This window comes from Saimiri boliviensis, chromosome 14 (genome assembly GCF_048565385.1).
Source record: "Saimiri boliviensis isolate mSaiBol1 chromosome 14, mSaiBol1.pri, whole genome shotgun sequence".
NCBI lineage: Eukaryota > Metazoa > Chordata > Mammalia > Primates > Cebidae > Saimiri > Saimiri boliviensis.
Genome location: NC_133462.1, coordinates 35,363,159 through 35,385,010, shown reverse-complemented (window position 1 = coordinate 35,385,010; position 21,852 = coordinate 35,363,159). Strand labels below are relative to the sequence as shown.

General features: G+C 43.0%; 1 protein-coding gene across 1 annotated transcript in view; it reads left to right on the top strand.

The window, feature by feature from the left end:
• Nucleotides 1-21,852, top strand: part of LOC101049866 (zinc finger protein 441-like) — a 71,868-nt gene that overhangs the window by 31,140 nt on the left and 18,876 nt on the right. Inside the window, 1 exon segment of the mRNA XM_074385694.1 lies at nt 13,933-14,031. The gene's annotated coding sequence lies outside the window, so the exon portion shown is untranslated.

Genomic DNA, 21,852 nt, shown 5'->3' with positions numbered 1-21,852 from the left:
TCCCTTCCATTGGACTCAAACATTACCTGCTGGTCCTTGGTAATCTTGCCCCACCCTAATGCTTCCTCTCTCTCAGCCTCCCCTGAAGGAATCCTGCAGTTTCCACTGTTCTGTGTCAGGCTCATCCAAACAATAGTAAAAAAAATCCTTTGTGTTTACTGAAGTGGTTATCATGTCTGGTGCTTTTTTTTTTTTTTTTTTTTTTTTTTTTTTTGAGACAGAATCTCACTCTGTCACCCAGGCTGGAGTGCAGTGGCTTGATCTTGGTTCCTCCCAACCTCCGTCTCCCGGGTTCAAGTGATTTTCCTGCCACAGCCTCCCAAGTAGCTGGGACTACAGACACGCACCACTCATGCCCAGCTAATTTTTGTGGGTTTTTTTTTTTTTTTTTTTTTAAGTAGAGACGGGGTTTCACCATGTTGGCCAAGATCCTCTTGATCTCCTGACTTCACAATCCACCCACCTTGGCTTCCCAAAGTGCTGGGATTACAGGTGTGAGCCACCATGGCCTGTAAACGTGATATTTCTCTAGAAGATAGATTGTTTTACATGAATTATATTCCATTTTCCAGAGGAAGCAAAATTTATTTCTCCAGCTGTTGATGGACATTTGTGTTCAGTTTTAGCTATTAAGATTTAAAACATACCAGTTTTAATTAAGAACATACCAGTTTTAAACATAAGAATTCACACACCAGTATTCCAGTGTTTGTAAAAACATATGAGATATATATATTTTGGTGGGGGATGGAGTTTTGCTCTTGTTGCCCAAGCTGTAGTGCAGTGGCATAATCTCGGCTCACCATAACCTCCGCCTCCCAGGTTCAAGAGATTCTCCTGCCTCAGCCACCCCGGTAGCTGGGATTACAGGCACCTGTCAGCACGCCTGGATGTTTTTATATTTTTAGTCAAAACGGGGTTTCACCATGTTGGTTAGGCTGGTCTTGAACTCCTGACCTCAGGTGATCTGCCTGCCTCGGCCTCCCAAAGTTCTGGGATTACAGGTGTGAGCCACTATGGTTGGCAAATGTGATATTTCTCTAGAAGATTTTTATTTTGCCTAGAAGATTTTAGGAGTGAAATGGCTGAGTGTTGTGACAGGTGTATGTTTAACTTCTTAGGAAATTTCCGAACTGTTTTCCAGTGGCTGTTCCATTTTGCATTCCCACCAATATGATGTGAGTTCCAGTTGCTTCGCATTTTCACCAACATTTGATACAGCCAATTTTATTAATTTTAGACTCCCAGTTATGTGTAGTGGTATTAGAATTGTGGCTTAAATTTGCATTTACTTAATGGATAATGATGTTGAATGATATTTTATGTTCTTATTTGTCACTGAAAAATATTCTATTGTCAAGTATTAATGACATTTATTATTTTCAGATGGTTAGTTTTTTAAGAGTTCTGTATATATTCTGGATATAATTGCTGCATCAGATTATGATTTGTAAGTATTTTCTCTCATCTGTGGCCATTTTTTTAAAAATAGCAGACTCATGCCTATAATCCTAGTACTTTGGGAGGCCAAGGCAGGCAGATCACTTGAGGTCAGGAGTTGAAGACCAGCCTGGCCAATGTGATGAAACCCCATCTCTACTAAAAATACAAAAATTAGTCAGGCATGGTGGTGTGTGCCTGCAGTCCCAGCTACTCGGGAGGCTGAGGTGGGAGGAATTGCTTGAACCTGGGAGGTAGAGGTTGTAATGAGCTGAGATCATGCCACTGCACTCCAGCCTAGGTGACAGAGTGAGAATCTGTCTCACAAAAAAAAAAAAAAAAAATTCTTAGCAGTGTCCTTCACAAAGCAAATTTTTATTTTGATGAAGTTTAATTTCTCAATTTTTAATGGATTCTGCATCTTTGTCATATATATACAATTGTAATGTAACCCAAGGTCAAATCGTTTCACCCACGTTTTCTTTACATTTTATAGTTTAGATGATACATTAAGTTTTGTGATCCATTTTGAGTTAATATTTGTATATAGCGAAAGACATAGATCCAGTCTTTATTTTTTGCATATGTATATTCTAGTTTTTAGCATTACTTGTTGAAAAGATAGAATTTTTGACTGAATTGTTCACTTTGATAAAAACTACTGGACCGCCGGGCGCGGTGGCTCAAGCCTGTAATCCCAGCACTTTGGGAGGCCGAGGCGGGTGGATCACGAGGTCAATAGATCGAGACCATCCTGGTCAACCTGGTGATATCCCGTCTCTACTAAAAAAAAATACAAAAAATTAGCTGGGCATGGTGGCACGTGCCTGTAATCCCAGCTACTCAGGAGGCTGAGGCAGGAGAATTGCCTGAACCCAGGAGGCGGAGGTTGCGGTGAGCCGAGATCGCGCCATTGCACTCCAGCCTGGGTAACAAGAGCGAAACTCCGTCTCAAAAAAAAAAGATTGTTCCTGCTGTAAAGTAATTTACTGATGATGTGCCTCGGTGTAGATTTATATACATATATGCTCATGGTTTGTTGAACTTTCTTGATCTCTGGGTTTATAATTTTCATCCCATTTGGAAAATATGAAACCAATATTTGTTGAAATATTTTTTGTCATGTTATTCCTCTGCCAAAGTCTTGTTATTAGCATATTATGTCACTTGAAACTCTCCCACTACACAACTCACTGATGTTCTATTCACCTTTTTGTCTTTTTTTTTTTCTGGGTGCTTCATTTTGGATATTTTTTACTGCTAGGTCACAAGGTTCACTCATCTTACTCTCTGCAGTCTCTGATCTACTGTTTATTCCATTTAGTGTAATTTGTTGTGACAGATGTTATTTTTATGCCTAGTAGCTTGAATTATGTTTTCTTTAGTTTTAAAATTGTTTTGAGGTAAACTATACTAACAGAAAATTTGCCATTTCAATCATTGTTAAAATGTGCCATTCAGTAGTAGCAAATTAAATACATTTATAGTGTGGTGTAACCAATGCAGCTATTGGTGTCTTGCATTCTCTCCTCACTCCAAAGAAAAATTCAGTACTCGCTAAACAAGTCCTCAGTCTCCCATTCTACCCAGTGCCTGATAATGTCTATCATATTTTCTCTATAAATTTGACTATTCTAGGCACCTCATGTAAGTGGAAGCATACAATATTTGTCCTTGTGCACCTGGCTTATTTAACTTAGCATAATGTTTTCAAGCTTCATTTGTGTTGTATCATGTATGAGGAATTCACTGCTTTTTCTGCCTGAATGATATTTCATTGTGTGGATAAACCACACTTTATCTACTTTGAACACCTGAGTTACTTCTTTTTTTGTAAAGATTTTAAAAATACATTTTAATTTTATTTTTCTTTCCTCCTCCCCCATATATTTTTAAAAAATAGTTTGAGAGTAGGCCGGGTATGGTGGCTCATGCCTGTAATCCCAGCACTTTGGGAGACTGAGGCAAGTGGATCATGAGGTCAAGAGATGATGACCATCCTGGCAAACATGGTGAAACCTTGTCTCTACTTAAAAAAAAAAAAAAAAAATTAGCCAGGTGTGGAGGCACCTGCCTGGCCTGTAATCCCAGCTACTCAGGAGGCTGAGAGCAGGAGAATTGCTTCAACTTGGGAGGCAGAGGTTGCAGTGAGCCAAGATCTCACGCCACTGCACTCCACCCTGTGTGACAGTGCGAGACTCCATTTCAAAAAACAAAAGCAATTTGAGAGTAATTTAATTCAATCATTGACAGGAAGAGTTGTTTCTACAATAATGTTTTGGCTACCGTGAATTAAAATGGGTATGAAATTGGCATACACGTGTCTATATGAGATCCTGCTTTTACTTCTTTTTGATATATACCTAGAAGCGAAATTGCTGGTGTAAAGAGTAATTGACGTTTCCCTTTTCTAGCCATCCTTTTTTTTGTTTGTTTTGTTTTGAGACAGAGTTTCGCTCGTCACCAGGCTGGAGTGCAATGGCGCGATTGGGGCTCACCCTGCAAATTCCGCCTCCTGGGTTGAAGCGATTCTCCTGCTTTAGCCTTCCAAGTATCTGGGATTATAGGCATGTGTCACCACACCCAGATACTTTTTTCTTTTTTTTTTTTTTTGTATTTTTAGTAGAGTTTTGTCATGTCTGCCAGGCTAGTCTCGAATTCCTGACCTCAGGTGATCCGCCTGCCTCAGCCTCCCAAAGTGCTGGCATTACAGGCATGAGTCACCACACCTGGCCTTGCTATAGTGTTTTTAATACAGTGGCTGCAGTGTTTCACATTCTCCTCAATACCACATGGTAGAGGTTCCCATTTCTCCACATCCTCACCCATACTTGTTATACTCAGTCTTTTTTCTTTTCTTTTTCTTTTTTGTTTTAGAGATGGGTTCAGCTGGGCGCAGTGGCTCACACCTGTAATCCCAGCACTTTGGGAGGCTGAGGCAGGCAGATCATGAGGTCAGGAGATTGAAACCATCCTGGCCAACACGGTGAAACTCCGTCTATACTAAATGCAAAAAATGGTGCAGTGGCCTACGCCTGTAGTCCAGTTACTCAGGAGGCTGAGGCAGGAGAATCACTTGAACCTGGGAGGCAGAGGTTGCAGTGAGCCGAGATCACACCACTGCATTCTAGCCTGGCAACAGAGCGAGACTCCATCTCAGAAAAGAAAAAAAAAAGATATGGTCCCACCATATCCTCCTGCCTCAGCTTTCTGTAGTGTCAGGACTATAGGTATGAGCCACCATGCCTGGCCACTCCCTTAAAACAAAACAACAACCAAAACCTAATAGCCACTTTAATGAGTGTGTAGTGATATTTCATTGTGGGTTTTATTTGCATTTCCTTAATGATAAGTGATAATCAGCATCTTTTCCTGTGCATAATGGTAACTCACCTATTGTCCTTGAACAAGTTTGTTTTCATTTCCTTGGCTCATTTTGAACTTGGTCATTTGATTTTTTTTTTTTTTTTTTTTTTTTTTTTTTTTTTTGAGATGGGGTTTCACTCTTGTTGCTCAGCTGGAGTTGATTGGTGCCATCTTGGCTCATTACAACCTCTGCCTTCTGGGTTCAAGCAGTTCTCCTGCCTTAGCCTCTGGAGTAGCTGGGATTACAGATGGCCGTCACCACAGCTGACCAATTTTTATGTTTTTACTAGAGACGGAGTTTCACCATGTTGGCCAGGCTGGTCCTGAACTCCTGACCTCAGGTGATTCTCCTGAGTCAGCCTCCCAAACTGCTGGGATTGCAGGTGTGAGCCACTGTGCCCAGCTTGATTTTGTTTTGTTGTGGAGTTGCAGGAGTTCATATATTTTGAGTACTAATCTCTTACGAGATATGTGATAGAGTCATGTGTTCTTTCATTCTGTAGGTTGTGTTTTTACTCTGTTGAGAGCATCCTTTGGTGAATAGAAGTTTTAAATTTTGATATAGTCCATTTTATCTATTGTGGTTGCTTGTAGTTCAGGCAACCAAAGCATATTTCTGAGAAATCCAGTATCATGAAATTTCACCCAATATTTTTTTTCTAAGTCTTCTATACTTTCAGCTTTTAAGTGTAAGTCTTGATTACATTTAAGTTAGCATTTGTACAAGATGTAAAGTGATGGTCCACTTTTATCTTTTCTTTTTTATTTTTTGAGATGGGATTTCATCATGTTGGCCAGGTTGGTCTTGAACGCCTGACCTCAGGTGATCCACCCGCCTCGGCCTCCCAAAGTGCTGGGATTACAGGCCTGAGCCACCACACCCAGCCTCCACTTTTTTTTTTTTTTTTTTTTTTTTTTTTTGAGACGGAGTTTCGCTCTTGTTACCCAGGCTGGAGTGCAATGGCACGATCTTGGCTCACTGTAACTTTCGCCTCCTGGATTCAAGCAATTCTCCTGCCTCAGCCTCCTGAGTAGCTGGGATTACAGGCACGCACCACCATGTCTAGCTAATTTTTTGTATTTTTAGTAGAGACGGGATTCCATCATGTTGACCAGGATGGTCTCGGTCTCTTGACCTCATGATCCACCCACCTCAGCCTCCCAAAGTGCTGGGATTACAGGCTTGAGCCACTGCGCCCGGCCCAGCCTCCACTTTTATTCTTTTACAGGTAGGTACCCAGTTTTTCCAACACCAGTTTTTGAAAGATTGTCCTTTTTCTATTAAAATTACATTGGCACTGGTGTCAGTAATCATTTGGTCATATATGTGAGCATTTATTTCTAGGCTTTTCTGTTCTGTTCCATTAGCCAGTGTGTACTTATGTCAGTTCCATGCCTTGAAACCTTGAACTCCTAGGTCCAAGCTATCCTCCTGCCTCAGCCTCCCAAGTAGCTAGGACTACAGGCATGTACCATTGTGCCTGGCTAATCAGAAGAACTTTTATATGGATCTGGAGTCTTGCTATGTTGCCCAGGCTGGTCTTGAATTCCTTTCCTTGAGCAATCCTGTCACTCTGCCCTCCCAGAGTGTTGGGATTACAGGCATGAATCACTACACCCAGCCTCATGGTCTTTTGATTACTGTAGTTTTCTAGGAAATTTTGTAATCAGGAAGTATGGGTCCTCCAACTTTGTTCTTTTTCAAGGTTGTTTTGATATTAAATGTCCCTAGACATTTCAAATGAATTTTAGATAGGGTCTTTGTATTTCTATATAAAAGGCTGTTTGGATTTCGATAGGGACCACATTGACTCTGTAGATTGATTTGGTTAGTATTCTCATCTTAACAGTAGTCTTGGAATTCATAAAAATGTCATGTCTTTCCATTTATTTATGTCTTTTCAAATTTGTTTTCAGCAACATTTTGTAGTTTTTAGTGTACAGGTTATTGGCTTCTGAAACTTAGTTATTTTATTCTTGGATGCCTTTGTAATTTTCATTAGCTCTTTTTCAGATGGTTCATTGTTAATTTATAGAAATACAACTGATGCCGGGCGCGGTGGCTCAAGCCTGTAATCCCAGCACTTTGGGAGGCTGAGGCGGGTGGATCACGAGGTCAAGAGATCGAGACCATCCTGGTCAACATGGTGAAACCCCGTCTCTACTAAAAATACAAATAATTAGCTGGGCATGGTGGCGCGTGCCTGTAATCCCAGCTACTCAGGAGGCTGAGGCAGGAGAATTGCCTGAACCCAGGAGGCGGAGGTTGCGGTGAGCCGAGATCGTGCCATTGCATTCCAGCCTGGGTAACAAGAGCGAAACTCTGTCTCAAAAAAATAAATAAATAAAATAAATAAAAAAAGAAAAGAAAAAGAAATTAAAAAAAAAATACAACTGATGTATGTTGATTTTGAATTGTTACATGGCTGAATTCATTTTTATGCTCTAATATTTAATTTTTCCCTTGTGGAGTCTTTAGAGTTTTCTCTATACAGGATCACATAATTGTAAACACACATAATTTTATAATTCCTTTCCAAATTGGATTCTTTTGTTTCTTATGCTTATTTCTCTTGCAACTACCACTACTGTATTGAATACAAGTGGTAAAAGTGGGTATTCTTGTCTTTTTCATGATATTAGGGGCAAATCTTTCAGTCTTTTACTACTGACCAGGTTACCTGTAGGTTTTTCATATGTGCCTTTATCCTATTAGGGAAGTTTCCTTACATTCCTGGTTTATTGAATGTATTCTTTTTTTTCTTTTTCTTCTTTTGTAAAGATGGGGTTTTGCCATGTTAGTCAGGCTGGTTTCAAACTCCCAACTTCAGGTGATCCGACTGCCTCAACCTCCTGAAGTGCTGGGATTACAGGCGTAAGCCACCACACCTGGCCTGTATTTTTTTTTTTTTTAATAAAGTATTCAGTTTTGTCAAATTTATTTGCACCATTTGAGATAATAAATGTGTTTTTTCTTAGTTTCATGAATGGTGCATTACTACATTGCTACATGTTGAAACATCCTTGCATCACAAGAACACATCCTACATTTATAACCCTTTTAATAATCCTGCTGAATTCAGTTTGCTAGTATTTTGTTAATAATTTATGCTTCAATATTCATGAAGGATATCGGTCTGTAGCTTCTCTTCTTAATGTGTCTTTAGCACTTTCATGTCAAAATGAGGCTGGCCACATGAAATGAATAGAAAGTGGTCTCTCTTGGCCGGGCGCGGTGGCTCAAGCCTGTAATCCCAGCACTTTGGGAGGCCGAGGCGGGTGGATCACGAGGTCAAGAGATCGAGACTATCCTGGTCAACATGGTGAAACCCCGTCTCTACTAAAAATACAAAAAACTAGCTGGGCATGGTGGCGCGTGCCTATAATCCCAGCTACTCAGGAGGCTGAGGCAGGGTAATTGCCTGAACCCAGGAGGCGGAGGTTGCGGTGAGCCGAGATCGCGCCATTGCACTCCAGCCTGGGTAACAAGAGCGAAACTCCGTCTCAAAAAAAAAAAAAAAAAAAGTAGTCTCTCTTTTCCAATTTTATCTTTTCCAAAAACTAAGTTTTGGTATCACTAATAATCTCTGCTGTTTTTCTGTTATTTCATTTATCTCTGCTCTAATCTCAATTACTAACCTCTCTGTATCCTTTTTTAAAAATGGAGATGAAGTCTTGCTATGTTGTCCAGGCTGAACTGCAGTGGCCATTCACAGGTGCAGTTATGGTGCACTACAGCCTGGAACTCTTGGGCTCAAGTGATCCTCCTGCTTCAGCTTTCTGAGTAGCTGGGACTGTAGACATTTACCACCGTAACCAGCTTTTCTCCAACTTTAAAGAAAGCTTGTTCTTCTATTTCTAGTCCTGTAAGTTATACAGTTAGACTATTTATTGGAGATCTTTCTTCCTTTTCAATAAAGGCATATTCTCTATAAAATTTTCTCTTGGCACTGGCCTTTGCTAAATCTCTTAAGTTTTGGTGTGTTTGTTGTTTTCATTGGTCTCCAGGTATTTTGTTTTCTCTTGTGATTTCTTATTCGACCCATTAGTTGTTGAAGAGTGAATTGTTGAATTTGTGCATATTTGCAAATTTGCCTGCTAATATTGACTTCTAGTTTTAGTGTGTTCAGAAAAGATACCTTTTATGATTTCAGGTTTTTAAATGATATGAAGATTTGTGTCTTCATGATGGTCTGTGCTGGAGCATGTTCTATGTGCACATGAGCAGAATGTCTGTTCTGCTGTTATGTAGAGTAGTTGTTTTATTGTGTTGTTCAAGTTCTTTATTTTCTTATGGATCTTATTTCTGGTTGTTCTATCCATTTTGGAGTCAGAAGTCTCAAATTTTTATTGTAGAACTGACATTTCCTTTTCAGTTTTTAAAATGTTTACTTTATATATTTTGGGCCTCTGTTATTTAGTGCAATTATATTTATAATTGTTATGTATTCTGGCTGGGCATGGTGGCTCATGCCTGTAATCCCAGCACTTTGGGAGGCCGAGGCAGGTGGATCACAATGTCAGGAGTTCGAAACCAGCCTGACCAACATGGTGAAACTCTGTCTGTACTAAAAATACAAAAATTGGCTGAGTGCAGTGGCACACACCTGTAATCCCAGCTAATCGAGAGCTTGAACCCGGGGGGTGGAGGTTGCTGTGAGCCAAGATTGGGCCACCACACTCCAGCCTGGATTACTGAGCAATACTGCAGTTCAAAATAATAATCATAATTGTTATATATTCTGTATTATTTGAGCCTTTTATAAATGGTGTTCTTGGCCGGGCGCGGTGGCTCACGCCTGTAATCTCAGCACATTGGGAGGCCGAGGTGGGTGGATCACAAGGTCAAGAGATCGAGACCAACCTGGCCAACATGGTGAAACCCCGTCTCTACTAAAAAATACAAAAATTAGCTGGACATGGTGGTGCACGCCTGTAGTCCCAGCTACGTGGGAGGCTGAGGCAGGAGAATTGCTTGAACTCGGGAGGTGGAAGTTGCAGTGAGCCGAGATCGCGCCACTGCACTCCAGCCTGGCGACAGAGCAAGACTCTGTCTGAAAAAAAAAAAAAAAAAAAAAAAAAAAAAAAGGTGTTCTTCTTTGTGTCTTTTAACAGTTTTTGACTTAAAGTCTATTTTGTGTGACAATTATATAACCACCCCTGCTCTCTTTAGACTACTATTTGCATGGAGTATCTTTTTCTTTTATTCTCTTTCAACTGACTTGTGTATTGAGATCTACAATGAATAAGCTGTAGACAGGGTACAATTTGGTTATATTTACAAAATTCTTTCTACCTACCTCTGCCCTTTGTTCAGCAAGTTATTTAATTTCCATTTAACGTAATTACTGATAAAGAAGGCATTATTTCTGCCATCGTACTATTTGTGTTCCACATGACTTTTTCATAAAAATATGAGGAATTCCTTATGTTTTCAAAATCAATATGTAATTTCTTGGCTTTTGATTGGAAACTTTATTAACACAAAGTCTTTTTTTTTTTTTTTTTTTTTTGAGACAGAGTTTCGCTCTTGTTACCCAGTCTGGAGTGCAATGGCACGATCTCAGCTCACCGCATCCTCCGTCCCCTGGGTTCAAGCAATTCTCCTGCCTCAGCCTCCCGAGTAGCTGGGACTACAGGCACGCGCCACCATGCCCAGCTAATTTTTGTATTTTTAGTAGAGACGGGGTTTCACCATGTTGACCAGGATAGTCTCGATCTCTTGACCTTGTGATCCACCCGTCTCAGCCTCCCAAAGTGCTGGGATTATAGGCGTGAGCCACTGCGCCCGGCCCGATAACACTTAAAGTCTTAAAGGAGGGTACATATCCACACTCTTCAGAGGGGACAGGAGGGCAAGTTGAACTCCCAGAGCTGAATCCTTATGTGTCCTGGCTTATCCCCATGACCTGGCAGGGACACTCTGGGGATCTATTTCCTTTTCTTTTTGAGACAGAGTTTCACTCTGTTGCCCAGGCTGGAGTGAAGTGGCGTGATCTCAGCTCCCTGCAACCTCTGCTCCCTGGGTTCAAGTGATTCTCCTGTTTCAGCCCCTTGAGTAGCTGGGATTACAGGCTCCCACTACCATACCTGGCTAATTTTTGTGTTTTTATCAGAGACAGGGTTTCACCACAGTGGCCAGCCTGGTCTAGAACTTTTGACCTCAGGTGATCCACCTGCCTTGGCCTTCCAAAGTGGTGGGATTACAGGTGTGAGCCACCACGTCTGGCCTCTGGGGACCCATTTCAACACTCTGACACCCATGGTTGGGAATATGTTTAACCTCCTGAATGGGGGTTTTCCTGCTGAACTGTGTCTGAAAGACTGCTTCTCTGAGCTAGCTCATATTTTTGCTTTTCTTCTCTGTTGACTCTTTTATAGAATATTGCTGCCATGTAGTCCAGTTTTTCCATGCACTTAGTGCAATCTCGGCTTACCACAACCTCTGCCTCCCGGGTTCAAGGGATTCTACTGACTCACGCTCCGCAGTAGCTGGGACTACAGGCACGCATCACCACACCCAGCTAATTTTTGTATTTTTAGTAGAGACGCAATTTTCCGTATTGGCCAGGATTGTGTTGATCTTCTGACCTCGTGATTTTCGGCCTCCCAAAGTGCTGGGATTACAGGTGTGAGCCACCGCCCCCCACCCTATTTTCTTGAAAATAAGCAGACTGAAAGATTAGGTGGGAGAAAGGCTTGGCCTTGTCGCCAGCAGCCTCATGCCACATTCCTGCAGGACATTAGGCTCCCCCTTCTGCTGCAGCGTGGCCTGGGCTGCCCTCCTGCCTTGAGGCCAGGAGATAGCGCCACTGGACAGCGACTCTGGGATTCCCTGCACAGACTTGTGATCCCCACTTCTGGAGAAAGAAGCAGGAAAGACCATTGAGTACCATCAGGGAATTCTGCTTAAGTACAAATTTCTCCCCAGGAAGGGTCCGGTCACTGCGATGGAAGAATGCGCGCCAGCCAAGAGCTGTGTCTGGAATTTTTTCACCTGGCTCCACTCAGCATAGTGAGATGCTTCTTCTGTCATTCAGTCTCCAGGGAGCCGGTCTTGGAGCCCTATCCAATCAGGGCCATGGGGCAGGGTCGTGAAAACTGGATCAGGCGCACTGCCGCAAGGAGGGTGCGGGTGTCTTCATCTGTCTAAAGGTGGCTCCCACTCTGTAGCTGACAGACATCTGCAGATATGTCTGTAGCGTCCACTGTCACACTGGGACCCAAATTGGCAGCAGGAGCCCTGGGACACCTGGAAGCTAGGAAATGGTTGAGTGTCGAGGCTGAGGGTCCTGAGACAAGGGTGGGGCTAGTTGTAACCGGCAGGATTTGGCTCTGGTGGGCCCCAGGCCTCCTCCTGGGTGACTGTGGGGCCTGGGACCCAAGTCTTCCTGGCACAGGCCTCAGGGTGTGGCTGGGCCGGCAGCCGGGATCCTGAGCCATTCTCTGTCCCGTCCCTGTGTGACAACTGCAGCCCCAGCACCCTGTGTGTGCAGCTCTGCGCCCGCTGCCCCGTGTCTCCCTAGATTGTGCGGGGACCACCTCAGGGTCATGGGGTGGAATCCTGCCTCGAGTATGGGAGTCCTGTGGGGTCCCCAGTTCCTCCTTTCTCATCAGGGGCTTCAGATTTTGTCTGAGTTTACCAAATATATGCGAAGCAGGGTCTCAAATCCACAACTGTGGTCCCTAGGCTACCTTCTCCTAAGGCTGGCAGCAAATCTTGGGATTTCCTGATCCCTCTCCGCATTTGGAAACACTGATTTCCTTTATTCAGTTCACAACAATATCACCTCTTAATCCCCCTAGGCTATTTTAAACACAGACTATATTTTAATTGTCATTTTTTTTTAGAGGGCAATTTTTTTTTTTTTTCTTTGGTGAGATGGAGTCTCACTCTGTCCAGCAGGCTGGAGTACAGTGGCACAATCTTGGCTCACTGCAACCTCTTGCCTCCCAGGTTGAAGCGATTCTCCTGTCTCAGCCTCTTGAGTAGCTGGGATTACAGGTGTGTTCCACCATGCCCAGTTAATTTTTATATTTTTAGTAGAGACAGGGTTTCACTATGTTGGTTAGGCTGTTCTCGAACTGCTGACCTCGTGATCTACCCACCACAGCCTCCCAAAATGCTGGGATTACAGGCATGAGCCACTGCACTGGGCCAATTTTTTTCCTTTTTTTTTTTTTTTTTTTTTTTTTTGAGACAGGGTCTTTCTCTGTCACCCAGGCTGGAGTGCAGTGTGCAGTCATAGCTCACTGCAGCCCCAAACTCCTGGGCTTATGCAGCTGAGTCTACAGGCATGTGTCAGCATACCCAGCGAATTTTATTTTAGTTTCTCATAGAGACGGGATTGCTATGTTGCCCAGGCTAGTCTCAAACTCGTCATCATAGATAATGTCCTGGCCTCAAGTGATCCTCCTGACTTGGTCTCCCAACATGCTGGGATTACAGGTATAAGTCACTGCTCTTGGCTGCCATCTTTTATAATAAACTGAAAACCTTAACTAAAGCGTTTTGCTGAGTTCCATGAGCAGTTCTAGAAAACTACTGAACCTTAGGATGGGGTTGTTGGATTTATACACAGTTGGCTACGACGGTGGTTCCTGGGGCTTGCAGATAGCATTTGTAGTTGGAGCCGGGTTGTGGGACCACGCTCTCAACTTGTGGGGTCTCTACTCACACTGGGTGGTGTCAGCGTTGAATTATGGAACACCCAGCTGTTTTTGGAGAATTGGTTGGTGTTCAGTAAATGGCATACATTTGTTGCTGAAATGGTGTTGGGGGAAAAAGACAACACAGGTCAGAATTTTCAACTGATTCTGAGTGGGTGTTTGTGATTCTGTATAGGTTTACCAAGTATTTTTCCAGAAGCATTGTTTACCTCCTCTGATTTTTCAGTTACTATTACCATTCATATTATGCTGAAAAGGGTGTGTGTGTGTGTGTGTGTGTGTGTGCATGCACGTGCACGCGAGTATATGTGGGTTTTTTTTTTTGTTTTTTTTTTTTTGGCCTGACATGCTGTCTGAGGTGGTGGATCACCTGATTTGCTCTCATGGTCCACTGCTTATATATATATAGTATTTGAATTTTCTCAAGTTTATTTTTGTTTTTCTTTTTCATTGCAGAGAAAGAGCCAGCGATTATCATGTTTTTCAGATTTACTAGGAAATGCTAATAGGCTGTGTGTGGAGTAACAGTCTGACCACTCATGCATATGTGTTACTGTAAGTATTTATTTTCTTGTGATTTTATGTCTTCTGACTGATTAGTATTAGTGTTGAGCATTTGCTCTATGTAGTGTTTCATCTTCTGTGAAATAATTTTTAGTCATTTTCTCACATTTGATTGATTTGTATTTTTATTGCTTTTTTTTTTTTGCCCACCTGCAACTGTCTTGATCAGGTTATATATGGCCTTCTTTACCATACTCGGCACACTAATCCTTTTTAATTTTTTTTTTAGACGGAGTTTCGCTCTAGTTGTGCAGGCTGAAGTGCAGTGACGCAATTTTGGCTCACTACAACCTCTGCCTCCCAGGTTCAAGCAATTCTCCTGCCTCATCCTCCCAAGTAGCTGGGATTACAGGCTGTGCCACCATGCCCGGCTAATTTTGTATATTTAGTAGAGATGAAGTTTCGCCATGTTGGCCAGGCTGGTCTCAAACTCCTGACCTCAGGTGATACATCCACCTTGGCCTCCAAAAGTGCTGGGATTACAGCCCTCAGCTACTGCGCCTGGCCCCTTTTACTTTAAGTTCTGAGATACATGTGCAGAACATGCAGGTTTGTTACATAGGCATACACATGCCAGAGTGGTTTGCTGCACCCATCAGCTTGTCATCTACATTAGGTATTTCTCCTAATGCTATCCCTTCCCTGACCCCCCCATCCCCTAACAGGTCCTGGTGTGTGGATGTTCCTCTTCCTGTGTTCATGTGTTCTCATTGTTCAGCTCCCACTTATGAGTGAGAACATGCACTGTTTGGCTTTATGTTCTTATGATAGTTTGCTGAGGATGATTTCCAGCCTCATCCATGTCCCTGCAAAGGACATGAAATCATCCTTGTTTATGGCTGCATAGTATTTCATGGTGTGTATGTGCCACATTTTCTTTTATTTTATTAATTTAAATTTTTTTTTTTTTTTTTTTAAAGATGGGATTTCACTATGTTGGTCAGGCTGGTCTTGAACTCCCAACCTCAGGTGACCCGCCCACCTTGGCCTCCAAAGTGGTTGGATTACAGGCGTGAGCCACCATGCCTGGCCGTGCCACATTTTCTTTATCCATTCTATCATTGATGGGCATTTGGGTTGGTTCCAAAGCTTACCTATTGTGAACAGTGCTGTAGTAAATACAAATGTGCATGTGTATTTATAGTGGAATGATTTATAATCCTTTGGGTATATACCCAGTAATGTGATTGCTGGGTCAAATAGTATTTTTGGTTCTAGATCCTTGAGGAATCGCCACACTATCTTCTGCAATGGTTGAACTGATTTACGCTCCACCAACAGTGTAAATCAGTTCACATCCTATTTCTCCACATCCTCTCCAGCATCTATTGTTTCCTGACTTTTTAATGAAAGCCATTCTAACTCTGCAGAAGCTCTTTAGTTTAATTAGGTTCCATTTGCCAATTTTGGTTTTTGTTGACATTGCTTTTGGTGTTTTAGTCATGAAGCCTTTGCCCATGCCTATGTCCTAAATCAGGCATCCCCAAACTTTTTACACAGGAGGCCAGTTCACTGTCCTTCATACCGTTGGAGGGCCGCCACATACTGTGCTTCTCTCACTGACCACCAATGAAAGAGGTGCCCCTTCCTGAAGTGCGGTGGCGGGGGGGAGGGGGGAGCGGATAAATGGCTTCAGGAGGCCGCATGCGGCCTGTAGTTTGGGGATGCCTGTCCTAAATGGTATTGCCTAAGTTTTCTTCTAGAGTTTTTATGCTTTCATGTCTTATGTTTAGTTCTTTAATCCATCTTGAGTTAATTTTTGTATGAGGTTTAAGAAAGGGGTCCAGTTTCAGTTTTCTGCATATGGCTGGCCAGTTTTCCCAACACCATTTATTTAAATAGGGAATCCTTTCCCCTTTGCTTGTTTTTGTCAGGTTTGTCAAAGATCGGGTGACTGTAGATGTGTGGCATTATTTCTGAGGTTACTGTAGCTTTGTAGTATAGTTTGAAGTCAGGTAGTGTGATGCCTCCAACTTTGTTCTTTTTGCTTGGGATTGTCTTGGCTATATGGGCTCTTTTTTTGTTCCATGTGAAATTTAAAGTAGTTTTTTCTAATTATGTGAAGAAAATCAATAACTTGATGGGACAGCACTGAATCTATGAATTACTTTGGACAGTATGGCTATTTTCATGTTATTGATTCTTCCTATCCATGAGCATGTCAGGTTTTTCCATTTGTTTGTGTCCTCTCTTATTTCCTTGAACAGTGGATTGTAGTTCTCCTTGAAGAGGTCCTTCACATCCTTTGTAAGTTGTATTCCTAGATATTTTATTCTTTTTGTAGCAATTGTGAATAGGAGTTCACTCATGATTTGGCTGTTTGTCTATTATTAGTGTATAGGAATGCTTGTGATTTTTTCACATTGAGTTTGTATCATGAGACTGGTGAAGTTGCTTATCAGCTTAAGGAGATTTTGGGCTGAGATGATGGGTTTTTCTAAATATACAGTCATGTCATCTGCACACAGAGAAAATTTGACTTCCTCTCCCTGTTTGAATACCTTTATTTATTTTACCTGATGGCCCGGCCCAGAACTTCTTCCAATACTGTGTTGAATAGGAGTGGTGAGAGAGGGCATCTTCGTCTTGTGCCAGTTTTCAAAAGTAATGCTTCCAGCTTTTACCCATTCAGTATGATGTTGGCTGTAGGTTTGTCATAAATAGCTACTATTTTGAGATATATTCCATCAATACCTAGTTTGAGAGTTTTTAGCATGCAGGGGTGTTGAATTTTATTGAAAGCCTTTTCTGCATCTATTGAGATAATAATGTGGTTTTTGTCATTGGTTCCGTTTATGTGATGGATTACATTTATTGATTTACATATGTTGAACCAGCCTTGCGTCTCAGGCGTGAAGCCGACTTGATCATGGTTAATAACCTTTTTGATGTGCTGGTGGATTCAGTTTGCCAGTATTTTATTGAAGATTTTTGCACCATGTTCATCAGGGCTGTTGGCCTGATAGTTTCCTTTTTTGTTGTGTGTCTGCCAGGTTTTGGTATCAGGATGATGCTGGCCTTATAAAATGAGTTAGGGAGGAGTCCCTCTTTTTCTTTTACTTTTTTTTTTTTTTTTTGAGACAGAGTTTCGCTCTTGTTACCCAGGCTGGAGTGCAATGGCGCGATCTCGGCTCACCGCAACCTCCGCCTCCTGCGTTCAGGCAATTCTCCTGCCTCAGCCTCCCGAGTAGCTGGGATTACAGGCACGTGCCACCATGCCCAGCTAATGTTTTGTATTTTTAGTAGAGACGGGGTTTCACCATGTTGACCAGGATGGTCTCGATCTCTTGACCTCGTGATCCACCTGCCTCGGCCTCCCAAAGTGCAGGGATTACAGGCTTGAGCCACCGTGCCTGGCCAAAAAACGAACTTTCTTTATGAATCTAGGTGCTCCTATATTGGGTGCATACATATTTAGGATAGTTAGCTCCTCTTGTTCACTGATCCTTTTATTGTTATGTAATGCCCTTCTTTGTCTTTTTTGATCTTTTTTAAGTCTGTTTTATCAGAGACTAGGATTGCAACCTCTGTTTTTTTCTCTTTCCATTTGCTTGGTAAATATTCCTCCATCCCTTTATTTTGAGCCTATGTGTGTCTTTGCACATGAGATGGGTCTCCTGAATATAGTACACCAATGGATCTTGACTTTTTTTTTTTTTTTGAGACTGAGTTTCGCTCTCGTTACCCAGGCTGGAGTGCAATAGCGCGATCTCGGCTCACCGCAACCTCCGCCTCCTGGGTTCAGGCAATTCTCCTGCCTCAGCCTCCTGAGTAGCTGGGATTACAGGCACGCGCCACCATGCCCAGCTAATTTTTTGTATTTTTAGTAGAGACAGGGTTTCACCATGTTGACCAGGACGGTCTCGATCTCTTGACCTTGTGATCCACCCGTCTCGGCCTCCCAAAGTGCTGGGATTACAGGCTTGAGCCACCGCGCCCGGCCGGATCTTGACTTTTTAAAAAAATATATATTTTATTGCGTTTTACATTTTGGGGTACATGTGAAGAACATCCAAGACTGTTGCATAGCTACATGCATGGCAATGTGGTTTGCTGCCTTCCTCCCCATCACTTATAATTTCCCCCCATGTTATCCCTCCCCAACTTCCTAACCCCCACTATCCCTCCCCTAGTTCCCCCCCAACAGACTCCAGTGTATGATGCTCCCCTCCCTGTATGGATCTTGACCTTTTATCCAATTTGCAAGTCTGTGTCTTTTAATTGGGGCATTTAGCCCATTTACATTTAAGGTTAATATTGTTATATGTGAATTTGATCCTGTCATTATGATGATAGATGGTTATTTTGCCCATTTGTTGATACAGTTTCTTCTTAGTGTTGATGGTCTTTAAAATTTGGTATGTTTTTGCAGTGGCTGGTACCAGTTTTTCCTGTTTATTGCTTTCTTCAGGAGCTCTTGTAAGGCAGGCCTGGTAGTGACAAAATCTGTCAGCATTTGCTTGTCTGTAAAGGATTTTATTTCTCCTTCGCTTATGAAGCTTAGTTTCGCTGGATATGAAATTCTGGGTTGAAAATTCTTTTAAGAATGTTGAATATTGGTCTCACTCTCTTCTGGCTTGTAAGGTTTCTACAGAAAGACTGGCTGTTAGTCTGATGGGCTTCCCTTTGGGGGTAACCCGACCGTTCTCTCTGGCTGCCCTTAACATTTTTTCCTTCCTTTCAATCTTGGTGAATCTGACAATTATGTCTTGATATTGCTCTTCTTGAGGAGTATCTTTGTGGTGTTCTCTGTATTTCCTCAAGTTGAATGTTGGCCTGTCTTGCTAGGTTGGGGAAGTTCTCCTGGATAATATCCTGAAGTGTTTTCCAACTTGGTTCCATTCTCCCATCACTTTCAGGTACACCAATCAAACGTAGGTGTGGTCTTTTCACATAGTTCCATATTTCTTGGAGGCTTTGTTCATTTCTTTCATTCTTTTTTCTCTAATCCTATCTTTATGCTTTATTTCACTAAGGTAATCTTCATCACCGATATCCTTTCTTCTGCTTGATTGATTTGGCTATCGATACTTGTGTATGCTTCACAAAGTTCTCATGCTGTGTTTTTCAGCTCCATCGGTCATTTATCAATTCCTATAACCTTTTTTTCAAGGTTCTTAGCTTCTTTGCATTGGGTTAGAACATGCTCCTTTAGCTCGGAGGAGTTTATTATTCTGAAGCCTGCTTCTCTCAATTCATCAAACCCATTCTCTGTCCAGTTTTGTTGCCTTGCTGGCAAGGAGTTGTGTTCCTTTGGAGGGGAAGAAGCATTTTAGAATTTTCTGCCCTTTTGTGCTGTTTTTTCCTTACCTTTCTGGATTTATCTACCTTTGGTCTTTGATGTTGGTGAGGTTTGGATGGAGTTTCTGTGTGGACGTCCGCTTGGTTGATGCTATTCCTTTCTATTTGTTAGTTTTCTTTCTAATAGGCCCCTCTGCTTCAGTGTCTGCTGGAGTTTGCTGGAGGTCCACTCCAGATTCTGTTTGCCTGTATCACCAGAGGTGGCTGCAGAATAGCAAAGATTGCTGCCTGTTCCTTCCTCTGGAAGTTTCGTCCCAGAAGGGCACCTGCCAGATGCCAGCCAGAGTTCTCCCGTATGAGGTGTCTGTTGAACCCTGTTGGTAGGAGTCTTCAAGTCAGGAACCCCAGGGCCAGGGCCTCCCCACCCCCAACTTGAGGAAGCAGTCTGTCCCTTAGCAGAGCTCAAGTCCTGTGCTGGGAGATCTGCTGCTCTCTTCAGATACAGCAGGCAGGAACATTGAAGTCTGCTGAAGCTGTGCCCACAGCCGCCCCTTCCCCCAGGAGCTCTGTCCAAGGGAGATGGAAATTTGATCTATAAGCCCCTGACTGGGGCTGCTGCCTTTTAGAGATACCCTGCCCAGAGAGAAGGAATCTAGAGAGGCAGTCTGGCTACAGTGACTTTGCTGAGCTGCGGTGGGCTCTGCCCAGTTCAAACTTCCTGGCAGTTTATACTGTCAGTGGAAAACCTCTTTCTCAAGCCTCAGCAATGATGGATGCTCCTCCCTACACCAAGCTCTAGGGTCCCAGGTTGACTTCAGACTGCTGTGATGGCAGCAAGAATTTCAAGCCAGTAGATCTTAGTTTGCTGGGCTCCCTGTGCATAGGATCCACTGAGCTAGACCAGTTGGCTTCCTGGCTTTAGCACCCTTTCCAGGAGAGTGAATGGTTCTGTCTCACTGGTGCTCCAGGTGCCACTGGGGTATGAAGAAAAGAAACTGCAGCTAGCTTGGTGTCTGCCCAAAGAGCCACCTAGTTTTGTACTTGAAACGCTGGTGGTATAGGCACCCCAGGTAATCTCCTGGTCTACGGGATATGAAGACTAAGGGAAAAGTATCATATCTAGGCCAGAGTGTACTGTACCATTCCTCACGGCACAGTCTCAGCTTCCCCTTGGCTAGGGGAGGGAGTTCCCCAACCCGCTGTACTTCCCAGGTGAGGTGACACCCCCATGCTTTGGATTGCCCTCCATGGGCTGCACTCACTGTCTAACCAGTCCCAGTGAGATGAGCCAGGTACCTCAGTTGGAAATGCAGAAATCACCTGCCTTCTGCATTGATCTCGCTGGGAACTGCAGACCAGAGTTATTCCTATTTGGCCATCTTGCCAGCCATCCCCCGCTTTTTATTTTTTTAAGGCAGAATTTTACTCTTGTTGCCCAGGCTGGAGTGCAATGACATGATCTCAGCTCACTACAATCTCCATCTCCCGAGTTCAAGCATTTCTCCTGCCTCAACCTCCCAAGTAGTTGGGATTACAGGCATGAGCCACCACATCTGGCTAATTTTATATTTTTAGTAGAGACAGGGTTTCACCATGTTGGTCAGACTGGTCTTGAACTACTGACTTCAGGTGATCCATCTGCTTTGGCTTCCCAAAGTGCTGGGATTACAGGCATGAGCCACCATGCCCAGCCTGGTTTATCTTTTTACTCCATTTTACAGGGACTCATTCTTAATTTTAATGATGTTGAATTGTCAGTTCTCTTCCTTAGAGTTATTTTCTTACATAAGAAAATTCTTCCTTTGTCCCTATGGCTTTGGAGGGTTTAGTCCCATGGCTGCTATCATGGGCTAGCATTGAGTACCTGTGGCTTTTCAGGTGCAGGGTGCTAACTTGACAGATTTACCATTCTGGGGTATGGAGGATAGTGGTCCTCTTCTCAAGGTTCCACTAGGCAATACCCCAGTTGAGAACATGGGGGGCCTCCAACCCCACATTTCTCCTCCATACTTTCCCAATAGAGGTTCTCCATGAAGGCTCTACCCCTGCAGCAGGCTTCTGCCTGGACATCCGGGCTTTTCCATACATCTTTTGAAATTTAGGTGGAGGCTCCCAAGCCTCAACCTTTGCATTCTGCACACCTGCAGGCTTAACACCACATAGAATCCACCAAGGCTTATGGCTTGCACCCTCTGATGCAGTGGCTCAAGCTGTATCTGGGGCCCTTTGAGCCAAGGCTGGATCTAGAGCAGCTGGGATTTGGGGTAGTGATGTCCTGAAGCTGTGCAGGGCAGTGGGATCTTGGGCCTGGCCCACAAGTCATTCTTCCCTGCTAGGCCTCTGGGCCCATGATGGGAGGGGCTTCCATGAAGATCTCTGAAATGCCTTATAGGCCTTTTCCCCATTGTCTTAGCTATCAACAGTTGGCTTCTTTTTGCTTATGCAAATTTCTACAGCCTGCCTGATTCCTTCCCTAAAAATGTGTTCTTCTTTTCTACCACATGGCCAGGCTACAAATTTTCTAAACTTTTTACTCTGCTTCCCCTTTAAATATAAGTTCCAGTTTTGTGG